Raw genomic sequence first — 14,834 nt, 5'->3', positions numbered from 1 at the left:
GATCCACTTGGAGAGCCTCTGTTTGGATAGGGCACTCCCTTTGGAGCATTCAGTGATGACAAACAGTTTGGGTGATTTACGTAATGGTCTTGTTCTGTCTATATAAAAGGCCAATGCCCTCTGTACGTCGAGAGTATGAAGTGTGGGGTTTGGGGCAGAATGTCGGTAGGTAAATGGGCTAATTAAGGTGGAAGGCTAAGACGACTTTAGGTAAAAACTTGGGGTGCGATTGCAGGGATACTTGCTTTTAAAAAGTGTACGTGGAGTCTGCCATGAGAGCACCCAACTTTCCTACACATCTGGCAGATGTAATGGCCACTAGAGGCACTACCTTCATGGAAAGGTATAGTACTGAGCACACAGCCATGGGTTCAGATGGGGGACTGGTGAGGGCCCGAAGGACCAGGCTGAGGTCCCATGGTGTAGCAGGATCATGGTAGTTCTTGGTAGACGGTGAGGCCTTTGAAGAAACATTTGGTGAGCGGGTGAGCGAAGACAGAAAGTTGATCCGCTTTGTGGTGAAAAGCTGTGATAGCAGAGAGGTGAACTCTTACTGAACTCATGGGTATGCCTGACCTTCTAAGTTCTAAGAGGTGGTCTAATATTTAAGGGTAAGGAGGCTGAAATTGATGCCATCTGTTTTTGCTGGCACCAGGCATTGAATCGCTGCCTCTTGTGTAGGTACATGCGACAGGCAGTTGCTCGAAGACTGTTTAATAATATGTTTTGTACGTCTTCTGAACAGGTCATCTCAGATCCCTTGAGCCATGAAGGAGCCACGCTCTGAGACGGAGTCTTTGCGGATCCAGATGCAGAATGTGACCTGCGTCCTGGGACAGCAGATGAGGCAGAAGCAGGAGTGTGTGTGGTGGATGCACCGACATCCTGAGAAGGTAAAGATACCAGATTTGTCAGGGCCATGTATGGGCTATTAGGATTACTGTGGCTCTGTCCTGTCTGATCTTGTGGATCACTCGGGTCAGGAGAGGGGATGGGAGGGAAGGCATATAGGAGGGGAGTGTTCCACTTGATGAGAAAAGTGTCGCCCATAGAATGTGTGCCAATACCTGCCCTGGAGCAAAAGCTGGGGCATTTGGTATTTTGTGCAGTTGCAAAGAGGTCTATCATTGCGACCCCCTACTGTTGGAATATGTGTAGGAGCATGCGGTTCTCGAGCTCCCACTCGTGGTCCTGAGAAAAGTGTCTGCTTAGGGTATCCGCTGTGGTGTTCTGGCATCAAGGTAGGTATGATGCTGTGCTGTGGATATTGTGTCTGATGCACCGTTGCCAGAGTCTCATGGCTTCCACACATAGGGAATGCGATGGTGTTTCCCCCTTGTCTGTTTATGTAAGACATACAAGCCACGTTGTCCATAAGGATCTGAATGGTCTTGTCTTTGATGATTGGCAGGAAGTGGGAGCAGGCTTTGTGGACGGCTTTCAATTCTAACAGATTTATGTGGAGAAGGGATTCTGCAGGGGACCAGCAGCCTTGGATAGAATGCAGATCCAGGTGTACCCCTCAGCCCAACAGTGAAGCATCTGTGGTGATGGTTAGTACTGGTGCCTTCTGAACGAAGGCCACCCCCATGCAGACGTTGTCTGGTTGTGTCCACCAGAGTAGGGAGTCTTTTATTTTGTCCAGCATAGTGAGGCATTTGCTTATGCTGTGTCTGTGTGGGACATAGTTTATACGGAGCCACGCTTGCAGGCAATGCACATCTGATGACGAAGATCGTGGCAGTCATATGGCCGAAAAGTCGAAGGCAAGTCCTGGCAGATACCTGTGTACTGTTTCATGCTGTGGATATGAGGTTGGTTAGAGTGATAAAGTGTTGCCTTGGTATAGAGGCTGTGGCCTTGGGAGAAATGAGATGGGCCCCAATGAACTCTAGCTCTTGCACAGGTGTTAGAGTGGATTTTTGTCCATTTATTTGGAGGCCCTCATAGAAAGGGTCACCATCTGTTCGGTGGCTTGTAAGGCTTCTTGCCATGTTGATGCTTTCAGCAGGCAGTCGTTCAAGTACGGAAATACCATGATTCGTTTCTGCGGAGGTCGGCTGCTAAGTGCTCCGACTCGAAGCCAAAGGTGGTGAAGAAGGAACTGAGGCCGCAGTTGGCTGCACGGTGCCAGTTAACCACCCGAAGCAGTGCGAGATGGGGACCGCGCATGTGTGACCCAACCGGGCACTACTACCACAAATCTCAGATTACGAGTGCAGGGGCGCACGAACACCTAAAGTGGAGCACCTACGGGGCAGCAGTTGAAAAAGAACCAGGAAGGACCCATGTAAAATCCTAAAAGAGCTCCAAAAGCATTTTCAACTTAATTGTCACATATTAATGGTATATTTTCAACACTTGTGATCAAGAGTCTGAATGTACAGAAATGTACAAAGCTATTAAGCAAGCTTGCATCTAAATACAGAGAGTAGATGGAACAGACACACAATTCACAAAATAGCACAGGTGAAGAATGAAAATACAAGGAAAAATACACCAAAAGGTATGCAAAAGCATATGCACAAATACAAGGCACACAAGATGAGCAAAACACAAAGGAACACTGGTTGGTACTGTGTAGGGAAAACATGATAGTGGAAAATGCCCTGCATATGGGTTCACATGCCACAATTGTGGCAAGAAAAATCATTATGCTAAAGTTTACAGACAAGAAAAACACCATATCAAGGAAGCAAGCAGTAATTCAGAGGATAAGATTTTGCATGTATATGACATTAATGCAGTGCAGATCAGAAAAAATAAATGGTTTCTACAGCTCAGACTAGCACCAGATAGAAAAATGAAGCTGCAGTGCATAAACTGGAAACTGAATGCCAAACAGACAGTGGGACATTAGTGAATGTGCTAGGCTACAAAGACTTCTTTAGTATGTGCAAGAGAAACAAAAAACAAAAAAATTACCACTAAACCAAAGCCAAATTAAAACTATACAGTGGCACAATCATAATACCACTAGGACAATATAAATTACAAGTAGTGTACCAAGAAAAAGTATACAGGCTTAAGTCTCAGATAGTATAGACAGTACAGGAGCCACTGCTTTCCGCTGAAACAGATGAATTAATGAACTTAGTGATACTAAACCTCAGATAAATGATTCATACAGTAGCCACGCAAGCAAACAAGATATCTGTCTAGAGCAGACAATGTACTATGGTGTCCCTGCAGTAAAGCAGCTAAAATATTACCATGATGTTTTTGAAGACTGTGATGTCTTCCAGGCATTTTATTCCTGGAAATAGATACAATTCAGCCAATACAAAACCTGCCTTGCAGAGAACCACTGCATTAAGAGGAAAAAACTAATGGGAGCAATACAGGATACAGAGGGACCTAGACAAATTGGAGGACTGGGCCAAAAGAAATCTGATGAGGTTCAACAAGGACAAGGGCAGAGTCCTGCACTTGGGACGGAAGAATCCCATGCACTGCTACAGACTAGGGACCAAGTGGCTAGGCAGGAGTTCTGCAGAAAAGGACCTAGGGGTTACAGTGGACGAGAAGCTGGATATGAGTCAACAGTGTGCCCTTGTTGCCAAGAAGGCCAATGGCATTTTGGGCTGTATAAGTAGGGGCATTGCCAGCAGATCGAGGGACGTGATCGTTCCCCTCTATTCGACATTGGTGAGGTCTCATCTAGAATACTGTGTCCAGTTTTGGGCCCCACACTACAAGAAGGATGTGGAAAAATTGGAAAGCGTCCAGCGGAGGGCAACAAAAATGATCAGAGGGCTGGAGCACATGACTTATGAGGAGAGGCTGAGGGAACTGGGATTGTTTAGTCTGCAGAAGAGAAGAATGAGGGGGGATCTGATAGCTGCTTTCAACTACCTGAAAGGGGGTTCCAAAGAGGATGGATCTAGACTGTTCTCAGTGGTACCAGATGACAGAACAAGGAGTAATGGTCTCAAGTTGTAGTGGGGGAGGTTTAGGTTGGATATTAGGAAAAACTTTTTCACTAGGAGTGTGGTGAAGCACTGGAATGGGTTACCCAGGGAGGTGGTGAAATCTCTTTCCTTAGAGGTTTTTAAGGTCAGACTTGACAAAGCCCTGGCTGGGATGATTTAGTTGGGGATTGATCCTGCTTTGAGCAGGGGGTTGGACTGGATGACTTCCTGAGGTCCCTTCCAACCCTGATATTCTGTGATTCTATGAATAAAGCAAATGGAAAAAAGAAGGTGGCATTACTGAAGGCAAAGAGCCCACAAATTAGATAAGCAGCATGGTAGCAATTGAGAATCCAGACAAGCTGTGTCTGTCTAAACACAAGAAACTTAAAGTACTAAAAAGAACTCCTTACCAAATTAAGAAATATTACCTGATTTGGCAAAAGGAAAAATATTCTCAGTACTTGAGGCCGAAGATGGATATTTACAAGCGCTACTGGTTAAAGTAAACAGCTACCTCACCGCATTTTGGACACCAGCAGATAGGTGCAGATGGTTGAAAATGCCATTTGGGATCAAACCTGCAACAGAAGAATATCCTGCTAACAAGATGTACTAACAGTGCTTGCAGGGATCAGTATCATAGCTGATGTCATTCTGGTATATGGACACTGAGGCAGCATGGCAGAAACCGTGGCAGTTCATCTGTCTCCTAAAAAAAGACAGGGAATTAAATCTAAAATTGAGTAGAACCAAGATGAAATTGTGATTGACTGTAGTTCCATTTATGGGACACTGCTGACCTCCCAAGGACTACAACCTGACCCCGAAAAGGTAAAAATAATACAGTAGATGCCCACACACCAAAATATTAAATCAGTTCGGAGACTACTGGGATTTGTAAACTATCTGACAATTTCTTCCAAGCCTACAAGATGTGTGCGAACCCCTGATGTGACTACTGGACAAAGATGCAGTTTGGCCATGGTCACCTCAACATGATGTAGCTATCACATATATCAAGCAGCTGGTGACCAACTATCTCATTTTGAAATACTACTATGAGAACAAAGAGGCAACAATACCAGCAATGCTAGAGAGAGAGTGCTTGGATCATCATTCTTACAAAAGGGATAGCCAGTAGCTTTTGCATCATTGTATCATTTTGCATTATTGCCAACAGAACCAAAGATAAGCCCAAATTGTGAGTGTTCACATGTGAAAAGTTTGAACAGCAGAAAGTGACAATAAACTACCAGAGAGCCATTTTTAAGTCACTGCTAGAAACCCTAAATTGCCTTCAGCACATGCTATTGAAACTGCAATTTTACAACTTAAAATATACCACAAGAAAGGGACTGAGATGTACATAGCTGACTTCTTATCCAGAGCAACGTTGCAGCATTAAAATATGGTAACTGAATGAAATACAGAAAACACAGAAAGACACAGAAAGCCTCAAGCAAGCCAGTTGTGTACCAAGCTAGAAAGAATCTGAGAACTAAACTGTGCAACACAACTTAGAAGTGCTCACGTCTATCATTTTGGCAGGATGGCCAGACACTGAGGACATGCTTCCCCCCCGCCACCACCTCCCAACAATACAGGCCCTATGGAGACAAGCTGAGCATACAAAATAGCATCATATATAAAGGCAGTCAAATCATAATACCCACATCATTGAACACAGAAATTGTCTCAAGAATACACTGGAGCCATCTACCAGCTAAAGGTGACCAAGGATATCAGAGACCTGGTGAGCAGTTCTGATATATCTGGGGGGCGGCCAAGCAGCAGAAGGAAATAACAGACCTTGGAGAAAAGTAAGAAATCACAAAAACTACTTCATTACTGTAGACTGTTATACAGACTTTTGGAAACTAGATGAACTGTCAGACACTATTGCAGAGACCTCCCTAGACAAAGCAATGCTTCACTGAAGCAGGCCTGGTACCCAGAATTCAGACACCAGATCCCAGTTTACTTGCGAGTGAGTTTGTACAATTCAACTGGGAAGGGGAATTCAATTATATTGTATCACCACCATACTACAGTCAGTCAAATGGCAATGCTAATTTGGCAGTTAAAATAGTTAAACTGTAATAAAGAAAGCTGCAAAAATGCAAAGAAAATATATGGCAAACTGGAACGGAACTGAGCTGCTATTAATGCCTTCTGTGAGGGCAACACTTGAAGTCAAGATGCAAAGTGTACCTTGGTGCCTACAGCCCCAGCATTAATACAGCTAGCAGTGATAGAAGAAGCACCAGACAAAAACGAAGAGACATGCAAAGGCCAAAGCCTACTATCCAGGGTAACCACCCAGAACTACAACCAGGTAGACCCTGTCATGAAATCTTCCTTTTTCCTCAGGATAAATCGTGCATTTTGGAAGCAAGCTACATGCGTTGAACAGCTAAATCCTCACTCTCATAACATAGTGGATAGGCATATATTTCACAGAAACTGCAAATACCTTTGGCCACTATGAACACAAGACAAAAACATGGACTTGGAGGATGGGGAAATATGTACCCTGTTGAGACTTGATCAGCAAGACATGGAAAGAACACAGGCTGATGAGCAGGGATCCTAGAAATCTGTTTGCAATGGAAAAACACAGATTTTGCATTTTTACAGAGAATCTTTAGTTTTTACATTTTATTTAAAAAAAAAAAAACCCATATATTAACTACTAACTAAATTTTACTGAACGTACCAATGTCACTTATTCATTGCGTGCGACCTCCCTGTCTTGTGGTTGATTTTTTAATGCCGTTTAAATTTACATAGCTAAACATACTCCAATAAACTGCTTCCAGTGTACAGAAGTTACTTAAAGGGGTTCATGTTTTAATACATCTCAAATTTCACTTCAGCCTCCAGATGTGAGTAATTACATTTGTGAAAAGATGTCAAACACTTTAAAAATCACCCCGAAAGACCGTGTCACTGAATTTGGCAAGAACAAATTTCACGTTGATGGTTATGTGGTGTTCTGTACTGTATGCAGCAAGGCTGTAGATTACATTCAAAGGCAGACAATTGTAGAATACATGGAAAGCACTAAACATAAGCAGAATGAAAAGAAACTAAAATAAGAGGCTGAAACAGCAGGGCCATCGACAACAGTAAAGAAACAGTCTGTAAGGCAGTGCTTTGTACTGAAAATGATCAGTCCTGTAGCGAATTACAGAAATCTGTGTGGGTCGTGAACTGACACATGAAAATAGGCCTCTTTCATATGGACTGATTGTAATGTAATTCCCCTGGCAGATTGCTGCCACTGTCAACTTCCAGGTCTCTATCTTGAATCTGGTCTTTTTTATGGATTTGTTTGGGTGTTTTAAGTGCACCGTTGCTTTGTTCTCCCCAGATCTCAAGGGTACTAGAAACAAGATTGAGTAGTGGATGGAGAACATCTCTGCCTCATGAACTCTCTACAGATACTGGAGAAGTGAGAAAAAAATAATTTAGAATTTTTGAAAATTGTGTGTCACACATGCTCTCATTTAACCATATCCAGGACTGATCTGTTTTATGTTGAGAGAGGCCATTGGTCTTTGAATTTTAATAGTCCTCCTTCCCTTCAGTGTAGATTGTTGGAGATCTCCTGACAATAGTCAGGAGTTGTTTCTAGTGTTAGAATTTGCACTGCAGGAAGACTGGTCTCTCCCCTTTCTGGTCTTAAACTTATTCCTTTTACTATAGTGTCACCTTCTGTACTTAGAGGAGCAGCCATGAAAAAGATATAATAAGGCAGGCAGTCCCTCTTTCCAGATTTGAAGTCAGGAGAATTCTGTAAGGCCTTACTTTGTCTCCACCACCACTTTGTCTAATAGCTCTCTGAATAACTGACCTCCTGAATATTTTGAAGCTGCTAACATGGTTTTGACCTGTGTCAACTTCCAGGTTTGTAATCAGAGATGCTATCTGGTTGCCACATTGGAAGCCATGGCACTTGCTGAAAACTCCCTGCTCACACTTTTTTTTGGCCGTCTTGTTGTCAAATTGTCAGTCCAGTCCAGTATTGCTCTTGCAAAAACATGTTGCTGCAGCAGAAGCCCTCAGAAAAGATGACGCAGCCTTAAATGTACAGCAAAGTGATATTCCATTTTATGGTCATTGGGGTTTTTTTGGAAACAGTTCCCTTCTGTTGGGATAGTAGTGTCTTTGACTAGTGCTGAAACTGTCCCATCTTCTTTGGGAAGAGATATGAAGTGTCTGCTTTGATCTGGTGTGCATTGTAGAACTTTTTTTGGCACTTATGGACAGTCTCTTAAACTTTGCATTGTCTCCCATTCAGCTTTAATTACTTTCCCAAACACACATGAAGGAGAATGTGTGGTTCAGATTTTGAACAGGTTGGAAATTTTTTTTTTGTAAGTTCTCTACCAATCCTCTCTCCTTCCTCCGTAGAATCTTTTTTTAAAATGGGCTCATGTGAAGAACTACTCAAGTACCTAATCGTACCTTTCGTACTGTCTTCTCAAATGACTCAGCTGGAAAAAGATCCGCCTGCTTCACTTCATCCTTCACTCCAGACTGAGTCTGACAGTTCACCTTCCTCTTGTGGAGAAGATCCTTCTGTCAATTTTTCCTTCTTTTTTCTTCTGTTGGACTTAGGCTAGGACATATGTTTAATCTTCTTTTTCTTTGTTGATGCTCATGAAGGTGGTGACGTAAACAAAGATGAAGAAGAAACAGATACAAACCATTCTATTCCTTTTATTAGGCTTTTTCTATGGGTGAAAACCTACTAAGAACATAAGAACAAATCCTTTAGCTCTAGTGCCCTCTGGTGATGAGTCAGAGAAACTGCTATCCCGAGAAGAACAGGCCAGTTTTCTCCACATTTTTCTTGAGCAATTTCTTGAACACCTTTCTTCTTTTTCTTAATTTACTCCTTAGAGAGGTGGGGATTAGGAACTTGAGCCAGATGTGGAGTCCTCTTCTGCTAACAGACATCTCTTCATCTCCGCCCTTTTCAGAGCGGATAGAATACGCTGCAGCTACTGGCTGGGGATCGCAAGACCACTTTTCACACCAAATTCAAAAGGTCCCTGCCCTAGCCCAAGAGGAAATGTCTTCCTTTGAGGGGGATTCCCTTCTCCCCTTCATGCACAATTCCTGATTTCCCATGGGGATAAGGGATGGAGGCTGAATTGCCTGAGGGAGGATTATGAAACCTCTGTTGCAGGGGACGCACAACCTGAACAGTCCCTACCCGCTGCTCTTTTGTTCCATCTCTGGCAGATTCGGCCAGTCATGCTTATGCTTATGTGTCCTTTGATGTAACAGCCTCCAGTGCTTGAACAATCTCCATTTTTAAAATGCCCTTCAAGACATTCACTGCTGGTTGTCAGACTCCCTGCTGGTGGGGAGCACCTGGAAAACTGGCCCCTTTGTCTGGGGAAAGCAGCTGAAGCAAAGCCTTTCTGACCCGGTGGACGAGGACACTGGAGTGCACAAGTCACAAACATTTCCTTCTGCACCGTCTCACAAGGATACAGAACATGAGGAACACAATCTTGGCCTCTTCTTTGAATCTTTCTCAGCCATCCTCCTAGACTGTTACCTGAGCAGTGTGTGTGTTCGGAGGGGGGGGATTGTCCAGGGTTACAATTAGGTTTGCCAACTCTGACTGAAGCTATTTCTGGAGATTATGCTCCCCAACATGATGTAATGTTATTTTCTTAAAATATCCTATTAAAACCTCCTGGATTGCTTTCAATAGTCACCGGGAGATCAATACCAATTCCAGGAGACTCCAGGCCAATCCTGGAGGGTTGGCAACCCTGGTTATACTCCCCCTCCAAGTTTGGCCTGCAAGGCCTCTTGGCTGGGGACATCTCCCTCTGCTGGGCCCTCTGCCCAGGATCCCGCCTTGCTCTCCCCAGCTGCTCCCTGCACCCGGCTACGGACTGCTCCAGCTCCACTCTGCCTCAACACTTATGTTGCTGCTCTGCCTCTATCCCCCTGGGCTGCTTTTTTCTGGCTCTGGTTGCTATTGCTCTTCTCCCAGCACAGGTCTGCTCCCTGGGCTGCTTCTGTGGCTCTGCTCCCAGCACTGACCTGCTTCTCTGGGCTGCTTCTCTGGTTCTCTCTGACTGGCACAGCTCTGCTCCCCAGCTCAGCTCGGGCCCCTGCTCTCTCCTTAGCTCGGCCCCACTCTGTCTGACCCAGGCAATTCCAGCTCACATGGAGAATGGGACTCCCCTGGCCTTCTGACTCTCTCATTGGCCTGCCCACCCTTTCAGTCAGGCTGACATGGAGCACTAGCCTCTATCTATTGTTCCTGAGGACTGTCAGTCTCAGAGTCCTGATTTCCTATCGACCCTTCCCATTTCTTTTGGTACTGGGAGCTAGCCAGCCAAAACACCCCCATTGAGTTTTAGTAAGGGGCCAACAGTCCCCTTACATATGTTATAAGTCACATTTGGTTAACTTGGTGTGTTTTTAAATCAATTTAATTAAACTGGTGCAAAACCCTATGTGGATTCTCTTACACACTCTGACTTAAATCTGATTTACATTGATTTTACGTTCAATTTGATTACTACTGAATTAAGCTAAACCAATTGAAGAGTCTCCATACGGCTGTGCATTGGCTTCAATAAACAGATTTAAAAAGAGATTTTTGGTTAAAGTGGTGCAAGTTTTAATACAGTATAGAAAAGGCCATAGTGACATTGAAAATTCCAGTAACTATTTTAATCTGTTCATTCTCCCCAACAGTACTTGAATATTTTCCTGTATTTAAGTTCTCTACAAACCAGTGTGCAGGTTCTACAGTATCAATCTGTGTTCTTGAAACAATCAGCCTACTTTAGTTTAGCCAGACCTCACCCCTGCCCTGCGACTAGCTATTGCTCTTCCAATCAGACACAGAGGAAACATTTAAACACACACTTCTCTGCCTTCCTCCCAGTGTTCTGTTTATAGCAGGAATCAGCCATGCAACTCAGCCCAGGTAAGGCCACACTTCACAATTCACATTGTTGGAATTACATTTTACATATTTTTCCATTGAAGATTATTGATTTTTTTACTCCCTAATTATACAAAGGCAAGGGGGGGGGGAGAGTAATACAATCCAGTGAACAGAGATAACAGGAGGCATGGTGGAAGCAACTTGCACACAGCTGTTGTTTCACCCTGTTACATCTGACAACAGCAATCTTCCCCTTGCTGAGATTTGAAAAATGAGAGGCTTGTGGGTGGGATGGAAGGTATGCCAAGGGCTGTTCACTGGGTCCAAGTCGTTGTCCCATTTCCAAACCACACCCACGTTAGTTATTTGGGATATGCAGCAGTCTTTTGAGCACATTGCTCTTGTGCAATTTGTTATATTAATAATTTATTAACAGGGCTACATAAACTGCAGACTGTTCCAGCATATGAATTCATCACAAATGGACAAAATTACCCCAGAAAATATGTGGGAGTACATACCTCACCATTGACCTGCTGCTCTTTACCTTTCTCACATGCCACAAAATTACTATGATTTCTTAGCATAATTTTTTTTTGCTACTTCCAAGAACACACTGACCATGAGTTACCCAACATCATATACTGGATCCTTAGCTAGCAGGACAGTTTTTCTAGCTGTTTTTTTCAAAAGCTCTTAAGAGTAATATGCCATCAGTTGAGGTTTCTAATTAACTCTGAATAGCTAGTCTGCTGCCACTCAAATATAATTCTCATTATCATCTCAGCTAACAAGCTTCAGTGTTTGCCCTCCTAATTAGCTTGTAGTTAGAACTCCCTCCTTTCCTAGGCTATGCGGTTGCTAATTGCAGTTCCAATTGCTTTTACAGCAAACTCCTAAGAGACTGCTCGTACTTCTGTTTTTAACAGCTTGATATAGATCAATATCTAGAATATGACTGTAGGTTCTTTTTTATGCTTTACCCTTGTGTATCTGTGTGTGTGTATGTGTAATGTATATGTGTGAGGGGCAGAGAGGTTCAGCTCCTGAAATAAATCATAAACTGTTTTGCCTTTTAAACAGGTGGTGAGACTATGAAATGTCTCTTACCTAACACAAAGTATAACTCTCACAGCTCACACAGCATGGATTACTTTTGTGAAGACATCTGTAAAAAAAAAAAAAAAAAAAGTGTTAACATTATCCACCTATGGTTTCTAACTGGTCATAATTGTGCCCTGTAATGTGAGCTATTGATGCTGAATTTAAAAAGAAAGTGTATTTTTCTGTTTCCTAGATAGAACATACATAGGGTTTGCTATTCATTCTACACTCCTGGCTTCAGAATGGTATTCCTGTGGAATGCTCTTAGTATGATTTAATGTATGCCTGAGAGTTGAATTAACCCCTTAATTGCTGTGGCTTTTAGGCCTGGAGGCACTTGATAAAATACTTCATTCTTAGAGAAACAAAGTGGTTGAGCTATTCTTGAAGAGCAGGCTATATTTAGCTAGTCTGGACAATTCAATATAGTGGGCAGCAGATATCAAGATTCCAATGGAACAGAATGAGGCATATGGAGAAAAAGGAAAATCTTACCAATAAAGGGATATTTTAAATCACTTCACCCATGTCCTGGAAAGGTAATTCTGTTACATGCAGGTTCTTAAAGCACACTCATTTCCACAAGCAAGCAAGATTAGCTGAGTTGTCCTTGCTGTCCTGAGCATTATTATACTTAGGCAATGCCTTACCTATCGAACTCCTTTTCTGAAGGTGTCAAATATCAGAGGGGTAGCTGTGTTAGTCTGGATCTGTAAAAGTGGCAAAGAGTCCTGTGGCACCTTATAGACTAACAGACATATTGGAGCATAAGCTTTCTTGGGTGAATACCCACTTGTTGGATGCAATACGTCTGTTAGTCTATAAGGTGTCACAGGACTCTTTGTCGCTTTTTCTGAAGGTGTCCAGAGTCATCCTGTGGTTGTTTTCTGAAATGAGCCCTTTCTTTTTAAGTCAGACTGGCCATAGTCATTTAGGCCATGTCCCCTAATTCCATCTATCCTATTCTTCTGTGCGAGCTAAGCAGACGATGGCCAAGTGTTTTTGGGTTATTGTACATACTTTATGATTTTAAACCTATGTCTGGGTGTCTGCATCTTGAGGAGGTGTCTCATAAATTATTGTACATTTTTTTTAAAAAGCTTAAACCTAAGACTAAGCTCAGATCGTAAGATACTGGTGCAAATGAACTTTGAGTATAAATCAACACTTGGAGAATTTTGATTCTATTCCTGTCTCCTCCACTAACTTGCTGTGACTTTGAGCAAGGCACTTAGGGTAAAATGTTCAAAAGCCCCTTCGTCACTCAGGGAACTAATTCCCACTGACTGTCAATGAGCCTTATGCTCCTAAGTCACTGACGGCCTTTTCAAAATTTGACCTTTAATGTCTGAGTCTCAGTTTCTCCATCCGTAAAAGAGGGATAATGATACTTACAGAACTCACCATTGTACAATGATTTGTGATTCTCTGAGGAGCAGCGAATGAAGTGTTATTTATTTTATTTATTAATGGGAAAGACCTGGCAGCTCAAAAGTGAGGAAGAGGTATGTATGTGAGGCAGAGGCCCGTAGTTAGGAGAGTTGGATGAGCTGGGGTATTTTTAAAGGAGGTACCTGTAGCAGGAGGTGGTAGGGCAGTTGAATCAGGGCATTTGTCACTTGTTTTGGTGTGGTGGGAGAAGGATTGCAGGAGGTTTAGGCAGCTGAGCTTGGCATTTACAGAGGGACCTTCTTACATCATAGGGAGTGTATTTGTCCACATTATTCTAAAAACTAAATTATTTGCACACTCAATGTAATTAAGCCCACCTCAGCCAAACCTTTAACAAATAACTTCCATTTGGCCTCTTTTCCCCCTCCCCTCAATGGTTTTGAACTGTTTCCTCTTTCTCCTCTCCACATGTTGATTTGTCCTGTCAAACTCTGTTGTTCTCACCCAGATGCTAAATTCTGCTCCAGCTCTGTGGTCTGCTGTGAGGATTCCTGCACTGATTTCCTGGCCCATGGGGGGGGGATCCTCTGCTCCCAGGGGACCAGCTACAAAATGTTTTCTTTTACAAAACAATCTAAAGAGTTGTAGACGTGTATCCGAAAAGAGAGGTCACTCTGTGTGTGTCCTGAATGTTTGAATACAGTGGAACAGTATAAGATGAAGTGTGTACTGCAGTCATTCAAATGTATATAAAGAGCTGCCATTTTATTTTCAGTTCAGATGAGGGATGTTAGTTAAGTCACTGTTTTCACTCTTTCCTACAGAATAATCCAGATTGTTTTGCTCTGTGTATATGGAAAAACATAATACACACATGATGTGTTCAAATGAATTTGATCTGGGTTCACGTAACGTCTTAGTGCTGGATTTCTCCCAGACAACTTGCTCTCTTTCTCCCACTGTGCTGTCTCAGAAGCTGTTGAGTGACTATAACACTAGTTACTCTCAGACAAGTGAGCTATAACTCCTCAAGGCTTATAGTTTTGAAAAATTGTTGATTTTAAATTTCGTTACGGTGCAGAGATTCCAGCATCTTTTCCTGTGTTCAGATGGTTGGCCTCGCTGCAGCCCCCTTCTTTCTTTTGGGCCAAGAATATCACTTCTGCTCTCCCCTCAGGCAAAATACAACTCTTTGTCCTCTCCTCTTCCCACCAGAATTTTCTGGAAAGGATGTTCTTTTAAAGGAAAAAAAAAAACAGATTTTCTATGTGCAGTTGTAAATAGAAACTATTAACATGAGAAGTTAGTTTGTCCCATTTGGCGTCCAGAGATATTTTGATTTCAGCAGCATCTTAGATGATGTGTCCCAAGATTGTTCAGATAGAATGTCTAGAATCTGTGGAGCAAGCCATGCACCCTGGAGCTTTTTGGGGTGAGAAGATGGCACGATATTGCTTTCCAGCTGTGTAAAGCCACATTCTTCCTCTAAATTC

At 42.8% G+C, this 14,834-nt stretch overlaps 1 protein-coding gene across 1 annotated transcript in view; it reads left to right on the top strand.

The window, feature by feature from the left end:
* Positions 1-766: 766 nt before the first annotated feature.
* Positions 767-14,834, top strand: part of MSANTD1 (Myb/SANT DNA binding domain containing 1) — a 94,146-nt gene continuing 80,078 nt past the window's right edge. Inside the window, exon 1 of the mRNA XM_043544731.1 lies at positions 767-893. The gene's annotated coding sequence lies outside the window, so the exon portion shown is untranslated. The remainder of the gene's footprint in view (positions 894-14,834) is intronic.

Source organism: Chelonia mydas, chromosome 4, assembly GCF_015237465.2.
Source record: "Chelonia mydas isolate rCheMyd1 chromosome 4, rCheMyd1.pri.v2, whole genome shotgun sequence".
Lineage (NCBI taxonomy): Eukaryota > Metazoa > Chordata > Testudines > Cheloniidae > Chelonia > Chelonia mydas.
This window is presented reverse-complemented; position numbering and strand designations above follow the sequence as displayed.